The sequence below is a fragment of the Arachis stenosperma genome, chromosome 9 (genome assembly GCF_014773155.1).
Source record: "Arachis stenosperma cultivar V10309 chromosome 9, arast.V10309.gnm1.PFL2, whole genome shotgun sequence".
NCBI lineage: Eukaryota > Viridiplantae > Streptophyta > Magnoliopsida > Fabales > Fabaceae > Arachis > Arachis stenosperma.
The window spans coordinates 82,936,245-82,947,554 of record NC_080385.1 but is presented as its reverse complement, the minus strand read 5'-3'; the positions used below and the strand labels follow the sequence as shown (position 1 = coordinate 82,947,554).

The window sequence follows — 11,310 nt, the reverse complement described above, 5'->3', positions numbered from 1 at the left end:
CTTCCCAACCTCTTCTTCGGATCTCATGGCGGATCTCCGGATATTCACCCTTTTTGAGTGAAAAGGGGACCTCGGAGATCACCTTCTTCAAGGCCACAACTTCATAGAAGTGGTCTTGATGCACCCTTGAGAGGAATCTATCCATCTCCCATGACTCGGAGGTGGAAGCTTTTGCCTTCCCTTTCCTCTTTCTAGAGGTTTCTCCGGCCTTGGATGCCATAAATGGTTATGGAAAAACGAAAAAGAAACGCTTTTACCACACCAAACTTAAAATGTTTGCTCGTCCTCGAGCAAAAGAAGAAAGAAGGGAGTAGAAGAAGAAGAAATGAAGAAGAGGGAGATGGTGGTGTATTCGTCCAAAGAGGGGGAAGAAAGGGTGTTTAGGTTGTGTGAAAATGAAAGGTTGAAGAAGGGTATATATAGGAGAGAGGGGGTGATATGGTTCGGCCATGGAGGGTGGGTTTGGGAGGGAAAGTGGTTTGAATTTGAAGGGTGAGGTTGGTGGGGATTTATGAAGGATGGATGTGAGTGGTGAAGAGAAAGATGGGATTTGATAGGTGAGGGGTTTTTGGGGAAGAGGTGTTGAGGTGATTGGTGAATGGGGGAAGAAGAGAGAGAGTGATGGTAGGGTCCTGTGGGGTCCACAGATCCTGTAGTGTCAAGAAAAAGTCATCCCTGCACCAAATGTTGCTCAAAATCACGTTTTGAGCCATTTCTGGCGTTAAACGCCGGGCTGGTGCCCATTCCTGGCGTTTAACGCCAGGTTTTTGCCCTTTACTGGCGTTTAACGCCAGTCTGGTGCCCCTTTCTGGTGTTAAACACCCAGAAAGGTGCCAGACTGGGCGTTAAACGCCCAACTGCTAGGCTGACTGGCGTTTAAACGCCAGCAGCATCTTCCTCCAGGGTGTGCTGTTTTTCTTCCTGTTTTCATTTTGTTTTGCTTTTTTCATTGTTTTTGTGACTTCTTATGATCATCAACCTACAAAAAGATAAATAACAAAAGAAAATGGTTAACTATAAAACATTGGGTTGCCTCCCAACAAGCGCTTCTTTACTGTCATTAGCTTGACAGAGGACTCTCATGGAGCCTCAGAAATGATCAGAGCAATGTTGGAACCTCCCAACACCAAACTTAGAGTTTGAATGTGGGGGTTCAACACCAAACTTAGAGTTTGACTGTGGGGGCTCTGCTTGGCTCTGTTTTGAGAGAAGCTCTTCATGCTTCCTCTCCATGATGACAGAGGGATATCCTTGGGCCTTAAACACCAAGGATTTTTCATTCACTTGAATGATTAACTCTCCTCTGTCAACATCAATCACAGCCTTTGCTGTGGCTAGGAAGGGTCTGCCAAGGATGATGGATTCATCCATGCACTTCCCAGTCTCTAGGACTATGAAATCAGTAGGAATGTACTGGTCTTCAACTTTAACCAAAACATCCTCTATAAGTCCATGGGCTTGTTTTCTTGAGTTGTCTGCCATCTCTAATGAGATTCTTGCAGCTTGCACCTCTAAGATCCCTAATTCCTCCATTACAGAGAGGGGCATGAGGTTCACACTTGACCCTAAGTCACACAAGGCCTTCTTGAAGGTCATGGTGCCTATGGTACAAGGTATAGAAAACTTCCCAGGATCCCGCCTCTTTTGAGGCAGTTTCTGCCTAGACAAGTCATCCAGTTCTTTGGTGAGCAAGGGAAGTTCATCCTCCCAAGTCTCATTTCCAAATAACTTGTCATTTAGTTTCATGATTGCTCCAAGATATTTAGCAACTTGCTCTTCAGTAACATACTCATCCTCTTCAGAGGAAGAATACTCATCAGAGCTCATGAATGGCAGAAGTAAGTCCAATGGAATCTCTATGGTCTCATTTTGAGCCTCAGATTCCCAAGGTTCCTCATTGAGGAACTCAGAGGAGAGTGGTGCACGCCCACTGGGGTCTTTCTCAGTGGCGTCTTCTTCCTCTCTTTCCTCTCCATATTCGGCCATGTTGATGGCCTTGCACTCTCCTTTTGGATTTCTTCTGTATTACTTGGGAGAGTACTAGGAGGGAGTTCAGTAACTTTCTTGCTCAGCTGACCCACTTGTCCTTCCAAATTTCTGATGGAGGACCTTGTTTCATTCATGAAACTTTGAGTGGTCTTTATTAGATCAGAGACCATTGTTGCTAAGTCAGAAGTATTCTGCTTAGAACTCTCTGTCTGTTGCTGAGAAGATGATGGAAAAGGCTTGCCATTGCTAAACCTGTTTCTTCCACCATTATTGTTATTGAAACCTTGTTGAGGTCTCTCTTGATTCTTCCATGAGAGATTTGGGTGATTTCTCCATGAAGAATTGTAGGTATTTCCATAGGGTTCTCCTAGGTAATTCACTTCTTCCATTGAAGGGTTCTCAGGATCATAAGCTTCTTCCTCAGATGAAGCTTCCTTAGTACTGTTTGGTGCATTTTTCATTCCAGACAGACTTTGAGAGATCAAATTGACTTGTTGAGTCAATATCTTGTTCTGAGCCAATATGGCATTCAGAGTGTCAATCTTAAGAACTCCTTTCTTCTGACTAGTCCCATTGTTCACAGGATTCCTTTCAGAAGTGTACATGAATTGGTTATTTGCAACCATTTCAATCAGTTCTTGAGCCTCTGTAGGCGTCTTCTTCAGATGAAGAGATCCTCCAGCAGAGCTATCCAAGGACATCTTGGATAGTTCAGAGAGACCATCATAGAAGATTCCTATGGTGCTCCATTCAGAAAGCATGTCAGAAGGACATTTTCTGATTAATTGTTTGTATCTTTCCCAAGCTTCATAGAGGGATTCTCCATCCTTCTGTCTGAAGGTTTGGACTTCCACTCTAAGCTTACTCCATCTTTGTGGTGGAAAGAACTTTGCCAAGAAGGCATTGACTAGCTTTTCCCAAGAGTCCAGGCTTTCTTTAGGTTGAGAATCCAACCATATTCTAGCTCTGTCTCTTACAGCAAAAGGGAATAGCATCAGTCTATAGACCTCAGGGTTAACCCCATTAGTCTTGACTGTGTCACAGATTTGCAAGAATTCAGCTAAGAACTGATGAGGATCTTCCATTGGAAGTCCATGGAACTTGCAATTCTGTTGCATTAGAGAAACTAATTGAGGCTTAAGCTCAAAGTTGTTTGCTCCAATGGCAGGGATAGAGATGCTTCTCCCATAGAAGTCGGGAGTAGGTGCGGTGAAGTCACCCAGCACCTTCCTTGCATTGTTGGCATTGTTGTTGTTTTCGACTGCCATGTGCTCTTCTTCTTTGAAGAATTCGGTCAGGTCCTCTAAAGAGAGTTGTGCTTTGGCTTCTCTTAGCTTTCTCTTCAAGGTCCTTTCAGGTTCAGGATCAGCTTCAACAAGAATGCCTTTGTCTCTGCTCCTGCTCATATGAAAGAGAAGAGAACAAGAAGATGTGGAATCCTCTATGTCACAGTATAGAGATTCCTTTAGGTGTCAGAGGAAAAGAGAAATAGAAAGAAGAAGGAGAAGGAGAATTCGAACTTTTAATAGATAAGGTTCGAATTTGTGCATTGAAAAGGAGTGGTACTCCATAAATAGAAGGATGTGAGAAGGAGGGAAGTAATTTTTCGAAAATTAATTAAAATATTTTGAAAACATTTTTGAAAGACATTAATTGATTTTCGAAAAAAAAGTGAAAAAGAAATCAAGTGATTTTTGAAAAAGAATTTGAAATTAGAAGTTAAAAAGATTTGATTGAAAACTATTTTGAAAAAGATGTGGTTAAGAAGATATGATTGGTTTTAAAAACATTTGATTGAAAAGATATGATTTGAAAACAATTTTAAAAGATATGATTTGAAAACAATTTGAAAAGATTTGATTTTAAAAATTAATGACTTGCCTAACAAGAAAAGATATGATTCAAACATAAAAACCTTTCTCAACAGAAAAGGCAACAAATTTGAGATGTTCAATCAAATCATTAATTGTTAGTAAGTATCTTTGAAAAAGGAAAGAAATTGATTTTGAAAACATTTGATTGAAAAGATATGATTTGAAAAAGATTTGATTTTGAAAAACTTGAAAAAAATTGATTTGAAAACAAAATCTTCCTCCTAGCACCATCCTGGCGTTAAACGCCCAGAATGGTATACATTCTGGCGTTTAACGCCCAAAATGCTACCTTTTTGGGCGTTAAACGCCCAACCAGGTACCCTGGCTGGCGTTTAAACGCCAGTCTGCCTTCTTCACTGGGCATTTTTGAATGCTCAGCTTTTTCTGTATAATTCCTCTGCAACATGTTCTGAATCTTCAATTCTTTGCATCATTGACTTGAAAAGACACAAATTAAAAATATTTTTTGGATTTTTAATAATCAAAATGCAACAAGAATCAAATGACAATGCATGCTAGACACCAAACTTAGCAGTTTGTATACTACTGACACTAATAATATGAGAATGCATATGAGACACACAAAATACTTCAAGTCAATAGAGTTCAAAGATTAGAACATAAAAATCATCAAGAAGTACTTGAAGATCCTTAAGACACATGAATGAATGCATGCAATTGACACCAAACTTAAGATGAGACACTAGACTTAAGCAAGAAGCATCAAATATTTTTGGTTTTTATGATTTTGTAAATTTTTTGTATTTTTTTCGAAAATTAAGTGAAAACATCAAAATTCTTAATGAGAATTCCAGGAATCAGTGCAATGCTAGTCTAAGACTCCGGTCCAGGAATTAGACATGGCTTCAAAGCCAGCCAAACTTTCAAAGAAAGCTTCGGTCCAAAACACTAGACATGGCCAGAGGCCAGCCAAGCCTTAGCAAATCACTGCTCCAAGAGCAAGATTGGTAAGAAATCAACAAGCTCTTGTGGTGATAAGTTGAAACCTCGGTCCAATGAGATTAGACATGGCTTCTCAGCCAGCCAGATTTCAACAAATCATCATGAAACTCTAGAATTCATCTTCAAGAATTTCGAAAAAATTAAATACCTAATCTAAGCAACAAGATGAACCGTCAGTTGTCCAGCCTAAACAATCCCGGGCAATAACACCAATAACTTGATGTTGTTGCCGGATCTTGGCACTGATGTTACCAAAAGCTTGCTCAAAACTTGAACAATCCCCGGCAACGGCGCCAAAAACTTGGTGCGCGAAATTGTGAACTATACTTTTTCACAACTCTCATAATCCCCGGTAATGGCTCCAAGAACTTGGTGGCTCAATACCATGGCATTACACAACTTCGCACAACTAACCAGCAAGTGCACTGGGTTGTCCAAGTAATAAACCTTACGTGAGTAAGGGTCGATCCCACGGAGATTGTTAGTATTGAAGCAAGCTATGGTCATCTTGTAAATCTTAGTCAGGCAAACTCAGATGTATATGGTGATGAACGAAAATAATATAAAAGATAAAGATAGTGATACTTATGTATATCATTGGTGTAAGAGCTTCAGACAAGCGTATGAAGATGCCTTCCCTTCCGTCTCTCTGCTTTCCTACTGCCTTCATCCAATCCTTCTTACTCCTTTCCATGGCAAGCTCGTGTAGGGTTTCACTGTTGTCAGCAGCTACCTCCCATCCGCGCAGTGAAAGCTAATGCACGCACTCTGTCACAGTACTGCCAATCACCGGTTTGGTTCCCTCCCCTACCGGAATAGAATAACTCTTTTGCGTCTGTCACTAACGCCCAGTAGGTTACAGGTTTGAAGCACGTCACAGTCATTCAATCATTGAATCCTACTCAGAATACCACAGACAAGGTTAGACCTTCCGGATTCTCTTGAATGCTGCCATCAGTTCTTGCCTATACCACGAAGACTCTGATCTCACGGAATGGCTGGCTCGTTTGTCAGGCGAGCACTCGGTTGTCAGGCGATCAACCATGCATCGTGCAATCAGAAATCCAAGAGATATTCACTAAGCCTCAAATGCGTGTAGAACAAGAATGGTTGTCAGTCACCTTGTTCATGAGTGAGAATGGTGATGGGCGTCAATCATCACCTTCATCATGTTGAAGAACAAGTGATATCTTGGTAAAAGAACAAGTGGAATTGAATGGAAGAACAATAGTAATTGCATTAATACTCGAGGTACAGCAGAGCTCCACACCTTAATCTATGGTGTGTAGAAACTCCACCGTTGAAAATACATAAGAACAAGGTCTAGGCATGGCCGAATGGCCAGCCTCCCAATGATCTAAGAACTAAAATGTCCAAAGATGATCTAGAGATCTAAAAGTGATCAAAAGATTTCTCTACAATAGTAAAAGGTCCTACTTATAAGAAACTAGTAGCCTAGGGTGTACAGAAATAAGTAAATGACATAGAAATCCTCTTCCGGGCCCACTTGGTGTGTGCTTGGGCTGAGCAATGAAGCAAATTTCGTGCAGAGACTCCTCTTGGAGTTAAACGCCAGCTTTGGTGCCAGTTTGGGCGTTTAACTCCCATTTGGGTGCCAGTTCCAGCGTTTAACGCTGGGATTTCTTGAGGTGACTTTGAACGCCGGTTTGGGCCATCAAATCTTGGGCAAAGTATGGACTATCATATATTGCTGGAAAGCCCAGGATGTCTACTTTCCAACGCCGTTAAGAGCGCGCCAATTGGGCTTTTGTAGCTCCAGAAAATCCACTTCGAGTGCAGGGAGGTCAGAATCCAACAGCATCTGCAGTCCTTTTTGGTCTCTGAATCAGATTTTTGCTCAGGTCCCTCAATTTCAGCCAGAAAATACCTGAAATCACAGAAAAACACACAAACTCATAGTAAAGTCCAGAAAAGTGATTTTTAACTAAAAACTAATAAAAATATACTAAAAACTAACTATATCATATCAAAAACATACTAAAAACAATGCCAAAAAGTATACAAATTATCCGCTCATCATCTGGCTGAAATAATTATTTAGCTGCTAGTGGAAGTACACGTTGAAAAAGAAAGCTATCTGCACAAGTTTTTGCTTGAAAGTTATCTGCATAATAATTGTCATCACTCATTAACTTGAATACTTCGTTTTGTTTTTCCTTGCTGTCTGAAGAAAAGAGAGATATTTGATTTAGAAAAGTAATTGTTCAATGTTGCAAAAGTTAGAATGAGAGTTAGTGGTGGTAAGTGTTTGATTAAATTGTTAGCTCATAGAATAAATGCTGCAAAATGACTTGTTACTTGAAGCCTAAGCTAGTTTGCTGCTATTATTTCTCAAGTATTGAAAGTCCCTTGAAAATAAACCAAAACAGAAAGAAAAAGAAGAAGAAAAGCCAAAAGTTGGCAAAGAAACAAACAATAAGGCTAGACACCAATAGCTTGGACCCTAGGACACATGCCTGTGGTGTTCATGTACTAGGATATGCTTGGACAAGTAGGTTCTAAGGAGTATTTTAAAACTTGGCAACTTAGATCAACTGATTTGGGATTGGCAACTGAAAGTCCACAATAAAGAGTAACCTAGCTACAAAACATTTAGTTATCCAAAGAGATGTTGGGCATCAATGATCCTAGGATGAAAGAGTGAGCCATGTGTCTATGGTGAAGAAATGTTGATTGAAATTAAGCCAAAGGCCACTGCAACATTTGCCACCAAGTCTTTAATAAGTAATAAGCTCTTTATGCAAAAGAAAGAAGAAAAGCTACCAAGGGAAGTGATCAAAAAGTAAGACATTGTAGCAGCAACCTTAGTGGACCCTTAAGGAAACATTGTTTGTTTTGACAGCAAGTAATAAATGGGCTACTTTTGATCTGCATAAAACCCCATAGACCAAATTCAACTATCTGCTTAATAAGAACATATATACTTATCTATTTCATTCTATCTTCTCTTGTGTTTGATACTTGCTTAGGGACAAGCAAGTTTTAAGTTTGGTGTTGTGATGACAAGTCATCTTAGCCTAGTTTCACTAGTCTTTTTCTTTGTTTTCATTAGGTTTTATGCACTTTCTTGCATTCTAAGTAAGTAATTTGGAATGGAAATGCATGACTTCATTGAATCAAACAACCACCATATAATTGATGCTAAATCATGAGGTTTAGGCTAAATTTAATTGAGTTTTAATGATTTATAAACCTTGTGAATTTGGTGATACTTTGATTGGTTGTTTTGATTAATTGTAGGTGAAGAAAAGAAGAAAAGAAGAAAGCGTGGCCTAAGAAGTGTGGCCAAGAAAGGAGGGAGTGTGGCGCAACAAACCATGAAGCTCTCCCCAAGAGCACCAAGCTCACTAAGTGAGCGCTATACTTACTCTCAGGGAACCAAGGCACAATGCTCTGCTCACTTTGTGAGCTGAGCACAATATGAAGCCAAGAAACAAGGAAAGGAAAAACAATGCTCAGCTCACCAAGTGAGCATTATCGAGAGCACTAAAGAAATAATTCAAAAAAAATAAGTTGCAAGTGCATGCTCCAAGGCTTGAACCCATGACCAAGGGGGATGAGGGAGACGCTACTCACAAGGAAAAATAAGCCAAAAATGGCCAAATGCATTCCCCAAGGTTCGAACTCAACACCTTGAGGAAGCAAGGAGCAAGGCACCACAAGAAAACCAAGGAAAAGCTTCAGCGCATGCTTCCCATGGGTTTCGAACCAAGGACCTTCTCTTGGAAGAGCCAATGCTCAGCTCACTTAGTGAGCAGAGCGCTACTTCATGGGCATCACGCAAGCACCAAGACACGGGCCAGGGGAGTAGAGCGCGCAACAAATTTGGCACGGTCCAGCATCACAAGGCACGCACAAGACATGCACCAAGGCACCAATGCTCAGCTCAACTTGTGAGCTGAGCATTCCCCTGATGCATTGCACGCTACAAGGGAATCCACACAAGGCCTCAATGCTCAGCTCAACTTGTGAGCTGAGCATCCCCCTGGAAGCAGATTCTTCATGGGCTGAAAATTGAATTAAAAATCCAACTTAATTCATTTCTTCACCAAATCAAAAGCCCATCCAAATTCCAAGATCCAAGAATAGAAAGTGTATAAATAGGAGCTAGTTTGATGTAATTAAGACCTCTAGACTTCATTTTGAATTTTCCTTTTTACTTGCATTTTAATTTTGAACTTTGGAATTTCTTAGAGAATTGGGAAGGAGAATTGATCTCTCTTCTTCCTTGTTCTTGCTTGAGCACTCTCTACTTTTCTTGCTTTTGATCTTGGGTGAAGAATTGAAGGACTTCTGTTTCAATCTCACCTTGAGATCTCTTCTTTAACTTTTTGCATAATTGAATTTTACTTTCTGTTCATTTCTTCTTCTTCTGTTATTTCTGCAATTTGCTTTCCTTTATTTCTTTTGCAATTGTTCTTGTTGGATCAAGGAAGGATTTGAGATCTAGACTTGTTATCTAGTCTCTTCCACTCCTGAGATCTTCAACCACTTTTAATTTGCAGCAAATTAAGCATTGCTTTTCTGTTCTAAATTCTTCAAGGCATTTTACTCTTCTGTTTGAGATCTACTTCACTGCAATTCAATTTTCTCTTTTATGTTTAATGCAATTTTACTTGTTCTTGTTTAATTTCTGCAATCCCAACTCCCAATCCCTTTTACAATTCAAGTAATTTACATTTCTTGCACTTTAAGCCTCAGCCATTTACATTACTTGCAATCTAAGTTTCTGCAATTTACATTACTTGCACTTTAAGATTCAGTCTCTTTACTTTCTTGCTCTTTGATTTACTCCAATATTCCCTTCTCTTTTTACATTCCACGCAATTTAGCTTCTGTTAATGATAAACCACTCAACCAACACCTGATTCGCTTGACTAAATCAACCACTAAACTAAAATTACTCAATCCTTCAATCCCTGTGGGATCGACCTCACTCTAAGTGAGTTTTACTACTTGATGCAACCCGGTGCACTTGCCGGTGAGTTTTGTGTCGTATCGTTTTCCGCACATCAGCGTGCGTCACGCATCCGCGTCACCCATCTCTCCCTTAACCCACGCGATTGCGTCGACCACGCTTCCGCGCCAACCCGATTTCACCCTACGCATGCGATCGCGTCCCCCACGTGTTCGCGTGGATTCGCGATCACTAACGTTAGATCACGTGAACCCTAACCATCGCGTCACCAAACCCCTACCTACCCTCTCCCTACTCCTCTGCACCTCTCGCCCTCTCAACCACCCCCCAGCCGCCTCGACCACCGCGCTGCCGCCAATCCTCCCTCGCCCACCTAGCCCCAACCACGACGCCACCCACTTCTTCCCACCCTCTCCCTCTTCTCCCTCTTCTCTCTCTTCTCTTCTTCCCCCCACCGTCGCTGCCCCTCCTTGCGGCCAGCCCCCACCACGACCGGAACCCCACCACCGCAAGGCTTAGTCTGCCGCAGCAACCTTCGCCGGCCACTACCCTAACCCTCCACCACTCAACCCTATTCTCCACCCCTGCTCCACCACCGCACTACCGCCGTTCACTACCACGCCACCGTGCCTCCCTCTCGGTGCCGCCACTACTTTCCCTCTGTCCTATCCCTTGTTCTTCGCATACCAGGTTCTGCCGTACACCGATTTCCTTTCATTCCTAGTTAGCTGCACATTTTCCGAATTTGTTCAATTTAGGATAGTTAGCGATGCATGTTCGTAGTAGATTCTTGGTGGTTAGGTAGCTAGGATCTTGTTAGTGGATTTAGGCCTGATTATTGCTCTGTTCTTGTTATCTGTTTATCTGTTCTGCAATTGTAATCTAGCTGTGATATTCATACTCTTCATATGCTACTCTTATCTGTTGCATGCTGCTGTTACACTACTCTTTCATATTCATGTACTTTGTCCAGCCTTATTTCCATTCATATGAACTATTTTTCTTGTTGTTTATTTTCCGGAAACATCCAATTTTAGCCGGAATGCTGCCCAATTTTCTGCAAATTATTTCCCTTTTACATTCAAGTATTGGTTTTGGCATTTCTCAATTTTGCACTACTCCACAAATACCAAACCAATTGTTGAATGCACGGGCCAGCATTCTTATTACTTTTGAATTCTTGGTTAATAAATTGGATTATTGATGATTTGATTTTGCTTTTACTACTTCTATATCTATATGAATCATCAACAATACCCTGTTATCCCTGCATGAATATGAGTTGACTGTTGCTTCAAATTGTGAAATTCTTGTTACTTTGAAACCAATCATCATGCCACTTACTCTAACTTCCTTTTTACTAACTCACTAATTTTCGCTTTCTAACCTCTTTTTCAATTTTACCCACTTTTAACTGTCTAACTTCCCCCTTTGCCTTTTCACTACTTCTTTCAATTAATTTCACTCATGGCATGATTATTGTTTTTCCTTTTTAACAGGATTTCCACTTCTAACATATTTTGGATTGTGATTTCTCATCTCAGC

The 11,310-nt window shown here is 40.8% G+C and overlaps 1 non-coding gene across 1 annotated transcript; it reads left to right on the top strand.

Annotated features, from left to right (window-relative positions):
* The first annotated feature begins 2,744 nt into the window (after positions 1-2,744).
* LOC130953721 (small nucleolar RNA R71) lies at positions 2,745-2,852 on the top strand. The gene has a single exon (XR_009075882.1). It is a non-coding gene; the product is annotated as a small nucleolar RNA R71 (small nucleolar RNA).
* The last annotated feature ends 8,458 nt before the right edge of the window (positions 2,853-11,310 follow it).